Source organism: Haemaphysalis longicornis, unplaced genomic scaffold, assembly GCF_048455015.1.
Source record: "Haemaphysalis longicornis isolate Haplotype H1 unplaced genomic scaffold, Haemaphysalis longicornis Haplotype H1 scaffold_10, whole genome shotgun sequence".
Taxonomy (NCBI): Eukaryota; Metazoa; Arthropoda; class Arachnida; order Ixodida; family Ixodidae; genus Haemaphysalis; species Haemaphysalis longicornis.
In genome coordinates, this window is record NW_027526204.1 from 28,262,056 (window position 1) to 28,276,420 (window position 14,365).

The window sequence follows — 14,365 nt, forward strand, 5'->3', positions numbered from 1 at the left end:
ACGCCGATATCGCAGATTAAAAAAACAACGTCATTTGAGCCAAGCATATTGGGCAACCGTGGTTTATCAGTGGTGACAAAGCCTGATAGGGTGCAAGTTGCACTCTTAAAGAAGATTTCGAGCGCATCTAAAGGACTCGAACTGGGCGAGTTGGTACTGATTCATTAATAATATGTGGGGAAAGTTAGGACTATGAAATGACCACATGTACTGCCGCATCATGTATTCTATGTGCCCCCATCTTCGTCGTTTTTTAAGGGGATTTATAAGAATACAGCAGACATCTCACAAAACCGGTCTTGTCCTATGCAAAAAGAAGAGTTGTTTTGTCATTCGCTTTCTTGTTTCGATATCGAGGGGTACGACAAGAGGGACCGTGTAACGAAAATCTTATTTTAGTGTATCGAATAAATTCAGAAGAATTTGCCCCATTTCTTTGTTATGAATTTTCCGTGTATACGATGTGCACATTTATCCTAAAAATGGTTTAGGGTTGTCCTGTAAATACGCGATAATTGTTGCCACTTTCTAATTCGCGAGCTGATATCAAACGGTGTTAATGCAAACATGCGGTATTTGCACTGCCTAACTCTTCCACTCAGAAAGGGGATTTGTTTCAAGCAACGTTACTACATAAAAGACGTCCGAATACAAATACAAATGCAAGCACATACCAATACAAATATTACTTAGTTTCCCTTATGTTATTGCAAGAATACTATAGTAGATGCAGAATAATGAAACTTTTTGCCAACAATAGGCTTTGGAGCAGGCAGCGGGAGGCTTTGGAATTTGTACTAATGATACGAGGAGAAGCTCTGGTTGAATATGCTGCAAGAAATAACTTGAAGATTATAGATCGTTTCCTCCGAAAGCAAAATAATACAAATACAACATCCAACACAAAAATCACCAAGAAACGCAAAATAATACAAATGCAGTTTACGTAAAGAATCGACTGACTAAGGTTCGCAAACTTATACTCTTCACCAAACCGTTATATCTTCAATAACAAGAACCATTAAAAAGAAAAGTTCTAGATAGTTTTATATAAATTTGTCTCTTCAAAGTTATTTATTACACGTGGCTAAATATCGTTTCTTTTATGCTCAACAAGGTGGCCAATTTAGAAGAAAACAGTCAAGCGTCTGCCAGTTCTCCCATCTTTTATTTGTGTCGTTTCCGCGCTATGCTTTTTAAAGTAGTACCAACTGCAAAAAATTTTTTTTTTGTTTTACCATTGATAGTTCTTCCTTTCTTAAGTCCCATAATATACGCAATTTAAAGTGCGCTAAAGTTTTGCTTAGAATTTTACAACGTTAGGTCGTAGCAGAGGACTTGATCTCTTACAGAATTTGGAGTTATTCATGAGCCCTAGGTACAACTCAGCGTTATCTTCCCCGTATACAGATAGTTTCTGGGTGTATAGGACAGCAATGCTGGTCAATTCTACTCCGATTTCCTGAATGGGAAAAAAGAGGGATATTTTAAAATGGCTGGGTGTGACCACACCCAAATGATCAGGTGAAATAAAGTGCCTAGACATAAACAAAATCATTATTTTGTGGGATATTGGGTTTGGCAGCGGAGTTGTAGCAGTAGTTGAAGGCACGTATTCGTGTAATTGTGACGGGGAGCACTTCCTTTAGTTTCAGTAAATTGAGATGAGGAAGCTGGGAGGATCGTGTAAGGGCACAGTATGCTGATTTTGAAGAAAGGAAAAGTAAGAACGCCGACGTTGTTACTGAAAACGAGGCTGTGAAGAAGTCTAATGCAGGTTAAATGACGGACTGCGAAAACTTCAAGACCCAAGCCTTGGAACATGAGCAAAGGTTTACGGCATCCCAGCAGTATTCCGGGCTGGCTACCCTCGAGGTGAACGGCAGTACAGTAGTAGCGAAAGAGACTTCCTGACACTGTTCACAGGATCGGTTAACTTCTTGATGAGCCTATTGTTGCGGATGACATTGAAGTGTGCCATCGGGTTCCGACAAAGAAACCAGACAACGTCTAAACATTGTCCTAAAGTTGAAAAGCCGCTCTAAGCGGGACACAGTGATTGATAAAGCAAAAAAGGCTAGAATTTGCGCTCGAGATCTTCGCCATTCCTGAAGCCTTCTCGTCTACATAAACGAACACCTGTGCCCGGTCTTGAAGCAGCTACTTGGAATGGCCATAGGAAAAAAGAAGTTGGTGAACTGGAAGTTCGTTTAGACGAAATATGGAAAGATTCTTGCTAGGAAAGATGAATCCGCCCCTATTGTCTACATCCGTAACGTCCCCGACATTGACAAGATCGCGTAAGAACAGCAATCGCTGCACCATTGCTGACCGTTTGTTACAATGGCGATAACATCCAACGACGTAAATAACCTCGTAAGTAGTTTTTCCAACCACAGGGTATGCTGTGTCCGTTTAAGCATTCGCTCAGTTCACCATAAACAGGACGCCTTGTCAATTTTTCTAGGCAAATTTTCCTTCTCCTTCGACATTATACTGCTCACCGAAACTTGGTACACGCCTCAATGTAACGTGTACAAATGCCCTTTCTATGAAAGCTTTTTCGTAAATAAAAACAGCAAAAAATTAGGCTGTGTTGTTCTTTTAACAAATATCCACTTAGATTGCTGCATTGTGTCTGCGTTCTTATTTATTTCCACTGACATCGGATGTTTGAAAGTGACAGCCAATGATAGTGTTTACTCGGTAATTCACCTACCTCCGGACTCCTCTGCAAGCAATTTTTTTTTTCACATCTTGACAGGCTACTGAATTACGTGAATGACAGTAATATAATATAATTCTTGGTGGTAACTTTATTATAAACCATCTGAAGCAATCGCCAGGTAAAACTTCACTTGTTTCGGCCATTGAATCAAACGGCCATGCTAACGTAACAGAATCAGCATATCTCATAACACCGAACTCGGCAACGCTCATTAATATCGCTGTTACAAAGGTAAACTTAAATAGATTATCAGCTGGTGTGTTGTGCAATGACATTTGCGACCACTTACCAATTTATGTTCTTGTTGATTTCGCTGTCAAAAGACTCACGGACGCAGCAACTGTACCACGACAGAATTTCGCGGCCCTAACACTGAGTGCTTTCTATTCCAGCATCTAGAACATAAACTGGAGTGATGTATACCCTTCTCAGACGGCATACGAAGCCTACGACACAATCATGGCTACAATCAAACGCGTGTATTTTGATCATTTCAAGGAAATTATTCTTAAAAAAGAGCAATTCACGCACCTTGGATATCCCAAGATTGCTTAAAAATGATAAACAAAACCAAGAATATTTAAAAAGTTTCGAAGGAATAAATTTTCTTCCCTTTTGCTGCTTTCAAGTGGTATCGTAATAAATAAACTCTTTCCTAAATCTGAAAAACAAAGGTATCTACACAATAAATTTCCACGTGATTTCTGCCCGGGAAGTGCTCAGATTTGGAAAAAACTGACCTTTTTACTAAATAGAGGATATAGTGCGCCATGACAATAAAGAAATGAACGTAAATAAACGTTCACTTGTACGGTTTCCTGCATTCTTGCTATGCATCCTGAAAAAAACGCATTGTGTCAAAGCGAACTGTCCCCACGAGTCTCTGAAGTGCGGGGCGTTCATGGATATTCCTTTGCTTTTTTAATGCGTAGTATTCTTTGCCAAGTACCCCTCTCCCAGTATCCCCCACCAGAATCGTGTAACGCCCTGCATTTACACAAAAATGCAGATGTCACAGAAGTTCAACCTGTAATCGTTATAAAAGCGCAAATGCAAACAATTTATCAAAATAAATGTTACAAAACTAAAAAAAGAAATAATAGGAAAAAATATCGAAAATGGTGCACCGTGTAACACGGGAGTTAAGGATAGTCTAAGATTGGATTATAATTCTGAGAGATGGGGATTTAAGAATGTGGGGTGTCAAATTGAGGGTCTCGAGAAGGGAAATCACGTGGGACAAAGAGAAAACTGCCTCGTTGTTTGCTGAGGCGCATCTATTAGTTTATTTGCTAGGTGGGATGAGCTCTCGTAGCTCGTAAAATCACCACGCTCTCGTTGTAAGCAATTACCGCCACCGTACCTAGCTGTTCACTTCTAGCATACACGCGTGTGCGTGTGGGAGTGCGAGTGCGAGTTCGTGCGTGTGTGTGTGTGTGTGTGTGTGTTGTGTGTGTGTGTGTGTGTGTGTGTGTGTGTGTGTGCGTGGATTGAGAAGCCCAAGCCTATAAAAAGAAATCATAAAGCAGTACACTGCGTATCAACGCCGCAGGCCTAAACCACTCTTGCAAGGCTCAGCTTCTTCGTTCATTTGTAATAAGCAGGGTCTAACTTTGGTGTCGTGCCTTTGTTGGTAGGTGCGGTGCAGGACTAAGAAAAAGTGTTTTACATCAAGTGTACTGGGTTGAGAAAACTTGAAATATTTTGGCATGCTGAGCCAGGACTGGTTCTCCTTCCAAATAACCGCAGTGAAAAGTTTGTACGTCACAAGGAACGGTCCCATCAAATGGAGTGGTGTGTTATTGACGAAGCAGTGTGTTCGACCTTTGGGTAAAAAACAGAACTGTGTATGATAAGAATGAACACCAGCAGAAATGTACCCAGTATAACAGTTTACACTCCAGCTTATTCTGGTGTCGAAAGCAAACAAAAGATATGAAGAAAAAAAAACTCCGCAGACTGTACTGGGCGCAAGACCGCAGAAAGCGTGTTATAACTTAGGCCGGCTTTCGTGGCTGCTCGAGTGTAAGCAGAAGAGGCGCATGCGTATACGCATCCCTTGTTATACAAATTTATACCAGACAGTCTTTCCTCGGCTTCTTAAACGCAAACAAATAGGCGGATGATGCCATAGTGGTAGAAGGCTAGACAAATAGCGGAGCTTGGGGTCGACGTACTTTCTTCTTTACCCTTGGTATCCGCTGTAAATGTCGCGGACCGAAGGAAACGGCCCTTTAACGTCCGGGTAAACTTGCCTCAACCCTCGGCACTTAGCCTCGCCTTGCAAGAACACCGCAAAACCTAACAAAGCTTAGCAACGATTAGCAAAATTAAGAAATTTAGCAATACCGGAAGAGGCTGGGTTAACCCCAGCTCCACTGTTTCTCCAGAATTTCCATCACAGTAGCGGTTGCACTAAATATTTTTATTACTAAAACGCTTTCAACGCTTTCCCCATGTGATATTGAGAAAAGCAGTACGGATAGTACAAGCGAAATATTGTTTCTGTAAACTCAAACAGCAAAAGAACTCAAATTCATACAACCAGGGGCCAAACAAACATGTAAAAATGTTGTATGAGTGCGCTGCCTATTTATTGGCTTCATGTTTTTTCCAAGTGGCATTATGTCTTGTTCTTTTCTTGGCAACAAACTAAATATTTGAATCGGTGTAAAGCATAATTTGAACAGATACGAAACAGTACTTTCGGAACTCTTTTAGAAAAATAATTTCAAAAAGGGTAGAGCGCAGCAGTCCAGAAATATGGCATAAAAATTGACCTTGGTGGTGAGTAGTGCGGAATTGATTTTACCCAATCATTTTATGCTGGCGACGCAACTAGGTCACAAAGATCTCCTATTCTTGGTGCTTAGACGCCTTCACTTCATAGTTTCTTAAAATGAAAACAACGTTCCTGTTTTTCGTGGGAATAGAATAGTTTTTGTGACGAGTGTTCAAGAAAACGCCCTCACTAATCTGATAGATAAGTACATCCTGGTCATCTCTAATTAATCCTATAGTAGACTCTCGCTACGCGACTGAGGTTCGCGATATCCTTGCAAATCCCCCGGCTGATGACCTGAAGAGGGAACTGATCCGCGGGCTTTCACCCTCACAAGACGAGAAGGTGCGTCACCTACTCCAGCACGAACAACTCGGTGACTGCAAGCCATCGCAGCTCCTGCGTTACATGCGTGACCTCTTGGGCAGCACACCGGTCGACGACTCCCTCCTCCGTATCATCTGGCTTCAGCGTCTACCCTCACATGCGCAGGCCATCCTCCAGGTGCAGCCGAATCTGCCGCTGGACCAGCTCTCTCACATGGCCGACCAAGTCGTCGAGATTTCTTTGCCAGCATCGCCTCTCACCGTCAACGCCGTTGACACCCGACAGTCCAGCAGCGAGCTCGCGCGCCGTATCGACGAAATCACCCGTCAGCTGGACTCAATTCAAAGGCGCCTGGATCAAACCCCGAAGCTGCGTCCACAAAAACGCCCCCAAAGCAAAGACAACAATGCCGCTTCATCGCACACAAATAACGGCCTCTGCTACTACCATCGGCGCTTCGGGGACAAAGCCCGGAAATGTCAACCACCTTGTTCAGCTGGACGTCAGGGAAACTTCAACGGCAGCCCGCAGAGACGGCCGCGAGCTGCCAACCTAGAGGTCGTCGCATATTTGTCACCGACCAAGTCACTAAGCGGCGGTTCCTCGTCGACTGCGGCTCCGACATCTGTTGCTTTCCCCGAACCTTCCTGCATGACAAGCGTCCTTGCACGTCCTTTGAGCTCAGTGCGGTGAACCATTCGAGCATCAAGACCTACGGCTCGCTCCGCCTTAATATCAAATTCAAAAACCTGTGTCGGGATTTCCCATGGAATTTCGTCATCGCCGACGTCGCAGAGCCGATCATCGGGTCCGACTTCTTGGCGTACTACAATCTTCTACCTGACTGCCGATATGACCGACTTATCGACGCTACAACAGGCCTCTCCACGCCGGGCCAACGTGCGACCACTCAACAGCCTAACGTCAAGGCACTCACCATTTGGAACCAGTCGCCGTACCATGCCATCCTCGCAGAATTTCCCGACCTGACTCGACCTAGCGGGCGTCCGCGAGAGGTGCGCCACTCAACCGAGCACTACATCCGCACTACTCCCGCCCCCCCCCCCCGTCTCATGCAGCGCCCGTCGCCTAGCCCCGGACCGCCTACGAATCGCACAGGCCGAATTCGAAGCCATGCTCTGCAAAGGTACTGCCCGCCGCTCGGAGGGACCTAACGCCTCACCGCTTCATCTGGTACCAAAGAAGACCAATGGCTGGCGCCCCTGCGGAGATTATCGCGCCCTCAACGCCCGCACCGTCCCCGACAGGTGCTCCGTCTGTCATATACAAGACTTTGCTCACCACTTACACGGCAGCACTATCTTCTCAGTGGTGGACCTCGTAAAGGCCTACACACAAATTCCTGTCAACCCGGATGACGTCCCAAAGACCGCAATTATCACGCCCTTCGCCCTATTCGAATTCCCTTTCATGAGGTTCGGTCTCAGCACCACGGGACAAACCTTTCAACGCTTCATCGACGGCATCGTCCGCGGCCTGGACTTCTGTTTCGTCTACCTAGACGACATCTTGATCTTCTCCCGCAACGAAACGAAACATCGCCAACACCTTCGTCAACTGTTCCATCGTCTCGACGAACACGGCTTACTCATAAACGTTCAGAAGAGCACGCTCGGCGCCCCCGTCGTCACGTTTCTTGGCCATGAAATCTCTTCAGAAGGAACTAGACCCTTGCCTGACCGCATCCTGGCCCTTCAAAACTACGCGCTGCCTGCCACGGCGAAAGACCTCCGCCGTTTCCTGGGCATGTTCAACTTTTACAGGCCCTTCGTGCCTAAAGCGGCCGCATATCAGGCCCCTCTCCATGATGCGTTGGCCGGCCAACGCGGCAACCATCCTGTCACTTGGACCCCAGCCTTAACGCAAGCGTTCGAAGACTGCAAAACTGCCCTCTGCAACGCTACGCTGCTATCCCATCCCAAGTCAGAGGCGCCCCTGGGTCTTTTCACAGATGCCTCTAGCGCCGCCGTCGGAGCCTCTCTCATGCAGCGCGTGGGAAACAACTGGCGCCCCTTGGCGTTCTTCTCGAAGAAACTCTCTTCCCCGAAGCCGCCCCTGCCTTCCGGCAGCATCGTCGATGCAACCTCGCCCCCTGCGGAGACGACCTGGCCAGCCTACTACAGAGAACTTCTTGCCATCTACGAAGCAGTCCAACACTTTCGCCACATCTTCGAGGCACAGCACTGCACCATATACACCGACCATAAACCTATCACTTACGCCTTCTCCCAACGCCGCGAAAAGCTTCCACCGGTCTAGCAGAACCAACTGTCCTTCATCGCTCAGTTCACCACAGATATCCAACACATCAGCGGAAAGAAAAACGTGGTCGCCGACGCACTTTCCCGCACCTCGGCTGTCGAGCTACCAACCGTTACGACCGACGCCCTCGCCGAAGCTCAGAAAACGGACACCGAACTCCAGCAGCTCCTCGAGAATGGCTCCTCTCTTCAACTTCAAAAAGTTACCATCCCTGGGTCGACGGACGCTCTCTACTGTGACATATCAACAGGACGAGTAAGACCATACGTCCCTTCTTTGCATCGCCAAAGCATCTTCAACCAGTTACACAACCTCAGTCATCCCGGCATCCGAGCTTCTACACGCCTAGTGACTGACCGGTACGCGTGGCCCTCAATGCAACGGGACTGCCGCACCTGGGCACGCACGTGCATTCAATGTGAGCGCGCCAAAATCACCCGGCACGGCACCTCGCCACTCGGAGAATTCCCCCTCCCGCCGGAACGGTTTCAGCACGTCCACATCGACATCATTGGAGCCCTCCCACCGGCCAGCCCTTACCGTTATTGCCTCACCGCCATTGATCGTTACACTCGTTGGCCCGAGGTGTGGCCGCTCGAAAGGATCACCGCAGAAGTCGTCGCATCAGCCTTCTTCTCCAGCTGGATTTCACGCTTCGGCACTCCTCGTCGAGTCACAACCGATCAAGGAAGGCAATTCGAATCACAACTCTTCAGGCTCCTCGGGCTCTCCACCGGGTTCGAACGTTCACGGACAACTAGCTACCACCCTTGCGCCAACGGGATGATCGAATGGTTTCACCGGCAGTTCGAGGCAGCCATCATGTGTCACCCTCACTCAACCTGGCTCGAAGCTCTCCCCGCCGTCGCTCTTGGTCTGCGCGCAACTTTCAAGCCGGACATTCAAGCCACGCCCGCGGAACTTGTCTACGGGGAGCCGCTTCGCCTACCTGGGGAACTCCTCTCCGCTCCGACTACTGACGTAACAAGCTCGGACCCTGCAGACTTCGTCGCTCGGCTCCGTCGCACAATGGGAGCGGTGCGCCCGTCACCAGCGGCACGCCACACCAAGCCGACCCCGTTCGTGTTTAGGGACTTGGCAACATGCTCGCATGCCTTCCTCCGCGACGACACTGTACGCGCACCTTTCCAACCGCCTTACTCTGGACCATATAAAGTCATTCGTCGCGACGACAAAACATTCACCCTGCAAATCAGTGGAAAGGACGTTCGCGTTTCCATCGACCGCTTAAAGCCATCGTACATCCTTTCCCAGGAGACCACCAACTCCCGCACGCCTCCCGTAATTCGCCCACAACAGCCCGCAACGCCTAGGCCCACACCCTACACCACCCGCTTTGGACGCCAGGTGCGGGTCCCCAAACCATTTCAACCCTGACGGCTCCGATCTGCGTGGGGGGGGGGGGGGGGGGTGTGGCGAAACGGTTCGGCGCCGCTTCTGCGCCTGCGCGCCGCGTCGATACCTCTAAACACGGTCGCCGGTGATAAGAACACTCTCGCCCGAAAGAAGCAAGAAAACTGTGTGTGTGCCCCCGTTCGGGGGCAGTTGTTGTAGAACCTTCAGTGCGGAAACATTAAAGTTTGGTTATCCCACATATATAAGCGCATATTCTCAATGAACAATTATATTAGATGTTAGCGCTCGTCCCATCTCTTTCTTCTCATTTTCCCTGTGAGCGATCGAATTTATTGTGCTAACCAAATTCTGTTGTCTTGCTTGTGCGCCTAGTTGTGACCCCCCTGTGAACTGGAGTAGAGACATTGTGAGTGTTCCGGGTTGGGTGCTGATTATGAGTGTCTGGAGGCTTGGTAAGACCGCCTCACAAAACAAGAAAACTGGAAAAATGGTCTGGGTGTCCGTGATAATGTTTGGGACGTATGTTTTGTAATTACTAGACTTATACCGAACGTTTTTGAGTCCCGGTTGACGGGATGTTAAGTAGTTGAGTAGTGACCACCGCCCGATGTAGAGACGAATTTCTATAAGGGCTTGCATCTGTATGAAATGCTGTTGGATTTCCATTACGGCTTTTGGTTGGCCTGCCAAGAAGCGAGACGTCTGCGTGGGCGAAAAGCGGGATGCATGTTCGTGCGTACGACACGACGTTGAATAGGTTGTTGCCAATCGTAATAGTGGATGGTGACAGGCTGTCCTGGGTTGGGAAATGCGAAGATCTCTGAGAAGATTGTGAAGGACATCGTGCGTCGATTCCGCCGCCTGGTGAGAAGCCCCTCGATGCGCTCACTTTCGGTGTTCTTGGTTTATTACGGTGTTTAACACAGCCGACGCAAATCATGCGGTGAGGCGCGCCGTAGTAGGGAGCTTCGGATTAATTTTGACCACCTGAGCACCTTTATTGTGCGCCGAAATCTCTAACAATGGGGCATTCTTGCTTTTTAACTGTATCAGAAAAGGGTCTGTCGCGCCACAAATCTTACTCGAGTCCTTCGACTCAGCAGCACAAGTATCGGTGTTATGACATCAGAGTCTGTGATAAAGGGCTCGGTCGAGTGCACATGGAGATGTGAAGAGCTTACTTGAATGCTAATTGAGCATGTGTATCGAGTTATCCAGATACATTTAGTGAGTGTAAAGTGACAGATCATTTTTTTTACTTCTGCTATGAACATCACTAGGGACGCATTGTTCGAGAATCTTCGCTTACACGAGGTAATGGCGATTGTAGGTCATCTGACCTGCACACATTTGTTTTCTTTTTTCTATATTAATCTCCCTATTACTGTCGCCATCAGGTCATTGGGGTGTACACGATGTAAGGTATTACTGTTCCGGCGCCCGCTTTGTCGGTCTGCTCGTCGAGGTGCCCTAGGGCATTTATGTCACTTTTATGGTGTGTTTTAAACCGACTGTCTATGAACATTTGTGTTTATTTGCGAACCCTTAGTGGTACACGTGTACGAATGGGCTGCTGATAGGATGACTTTCGCCCCATAAAAGTGTACTGCACTACGTGCGTATGTCTGCGTCGAGGCAAGATAGCTGCGGTTTATTACCGTCCAATACACTCCGTTCCGGGCAACTATTATTGAGGCAGATCGTACAGCGTATTTTCACTTTAGAATTTTTTATCTCACTCTTGACAATTCTCCCTGCTTTTATCTCTTCAACAAAATGCCTTTATTCTTTTTTCCGGTTTACATAAATAAATAAAGAAAACGTTACTTTCCCACTCTACTTTAATTGCAACAGCATTTGACTTGGGCTTAGGTAAATTTTCTCTGCGATAAGTAAAATGTTACACACGTTTACATTGAAAAACATATAAGTGTACTTTTCTGTTGGCATTATCTTTATTAAAAATATGGCCATTTCTTAAAAAATGGTCCCAATATATGTCCTATTAGTGGAACAACAAGAACGTCCGTTTTGTGTTAAGAATAATCTGTATTAAATGTCTACCATTTCTTGAACACTCGTCACAGAAAATCAGTTATTACCATGAAAAATAGGAACGTTGTTTTCATGTTAGGTATAAACTTGGAAGTGGAGACGTCTAAGCATCCAGAAAAAGAGTTCTCTGTGACCTAATTGCGTCGCCAGTACAAAATTAAAGGGTAAAATCAATTCCGCACTACTCATCCCCACGGTGAATTTTTTATACAATATTTTTGGACTGCTCCACTGCACTCCTCATGAAATTATTTTTCTGAAAGAGTTTAGAAAATACTGTTTCATATCTGTTCAAATTGTGCTCTCCACAAACTCAAATATTTAGTTTGTTTCCAAGAGAGTAACTAAACATAATGCGACACCGAAAAAACATGAAGCCAACAAGAAGGGCCCCCACACAACATTTTTACAGGTTGTGTTGGCCGCTGGTTGCATTTGAATGCATTTGAGTTCTTTTGCTGTTTAACAGAAACAATATTTCGCTTATACTATCTGTACTGCTTCTCTCAATATCATCTGGCGGTAAAGAGTTGAAAGCATTTCAATAATGAAAATATTTAGTGCCACGCCCACTGTGATGCAAATTCTGTAAAAGCAGCGGAGCTTGACCCAGCCTCAAACGATTTTGCGAACTTTTGCTTAACTTTGCTAGGCTTTGCTACGTTCTGTTAGGTTTTGCAGTGTTCTTGGGACGCAAGGCCAAGTGTTGAGGGTTTAGGCAAGTATACCCTGACGTTAAAGAGCGGTTTCATTCGGTCCGCCACAATTAAAACGGATACCAGGGTCAAAGAAGAAAGGTCAACCCCGAGCTCCGCTATTTCTCCAGCCTTGCACCACTAAGGCATGATCCGCCTATATGTTTCTGTTTTAGAAGCCCAGGAAAGACCGTTACCTCGACATTTGTATAGCAAGGGAAGCAAATACGCATTCGTCTTGAGTGCTCACACTCGAACGGGTGCGAAATCTGGCTTGAGTTATAACACGCTATCTGCGTTGGTTCACCCATTCCAGTCCGCACAGATTTTTTTCTTCATTCCTTTTGTTTTGCTTTCGCAACCGGACCAAGCTCGACGGTAAAGAGTTCCGCTGTTAAAAATTCTGCTGGCGGTCATTCTTATGATACAAAATTCTGTCGTTTACCCTTGCAGTCTACACGCGAGATTATGACAGCTCTTACTTTAAAAAACAAGGTGTGGCTGCAAAACTCTTTTAGGCCGAACACATTGATTTTTCAATAACACGCCACTCGATTCGATGGGACCACTACTTCTGACGAACAAACTTTTCACTGTGGTTATTTGGGAGGAGAACCAGTGCTGGCTCGGCACGCAAAAGTATGCGAAGTTTTCTTAATAGACTACACGTGACCTAAAACCTTTTTTCTCTCCAGCACGGCACCTACAAAGAAAGTCATGATACCATACTTAGATCTTGCTTATTACAAATGGACGAAGAAGCTGCGCGTTGCAAGAGTGGTTTTTGCATGCGGCGTTGATGCGCAGTGTACTGCTTTATAATTACTTTTAATATGCTGCGGCTTCTCAATCCCGGCTTTTTCTGCAGGGATGATTGTAGTGATTCCCACATTACAGTTATTTATTAGTTCAAGTAGAGTTTTCTTTCATCGCTGCATACTTGCTTACTTGCGGTCCTATGCTGAATTTGAAAGGTCAGAGGGTGAGACAAAATATTTAACATATCTACAGTCAGCCGAAATTTCAAACAGAGATAACAAACACTTCTATTCTCAAAGTGCAGAGAAGAAATAATATTTTAAATGCACAATTAAAGAGAGAACGTTTGAAAAGCAAGCAAACTTCAAACAGCATGAGATTCCTTGTCGATTTTGACCATTTAGGGCTTTGTTAAGGGCAACGCCTCTAACATAGACTCTTTCATTCTGCACTAATATATTTGCATCTTCTCAGCTCTTTGAGAATCGAATTTGTGTCTGTTTTGGCTACTTGAAATTTCGGCTGACCGTAGATATTTTTAAATAAGTCGTCTCACCCTATGACCATTTAAATCCAGCCTGGGAACGCAAGTAAGCAAATATGCATCGATGAAAGAAAACTTTACCTGAAGTATTACGAACTCCAACGTGGAATCGTTACAAATATCGCTACTTAAAAGCCAGGATTGAGACGGCGCAGTAGTGTAAAAAATATTAACACCGTACACTGCGCATCAACGCCGCATGCATCAACCACCCTTGCACGGCGCATCTCCTCCGTCTACTTGAAATAACAAAATTCTAACTATCGTGTCATGCCTTTGTTTGTAGGTGAGGTGCTGGCGTAAAAATTGTTTGAAATCGCGTGTACTCTGGTGAGAAAATTTTTCATATTTTGGCGTGGTGAGCCAGGACTAGTTCTCCATCCAAATACCCGCTCTCGAAAGTTTGTACGTCAGGCGCATGGAACAAGAGTAAGGTAGGAGGTGAAACGACGCTTTTCAGCGCGGCCAGATAATGTCACAAGCGCTCGTGATACGCTGAACCTGCGGCATCTGCCGTGGGCGAAGAAACTGTGCGGCCGCCGCGACCGGCATTTCACTGCGCAGCCACTGAATGAATTGCGGCGCTATCATTTAGTCCATCAGGTGCCTCTACCAGCTCCTTCGCCATCGCAGCTAGTTATCTTTTCAGACCGCCTTGGTTTACATTGTGACATTATCTGGTCGCCCGCCCGTGCTTGCCGCAATGGGCCGCTTAATCTTCTATATATTTTACGGTCCCATCAAATGTAGTGGTTTGTTATTGACGAAGCAGTGCGTTTCACGGAATAAAGTTTTGCCGCCACACCTTGCTTTTT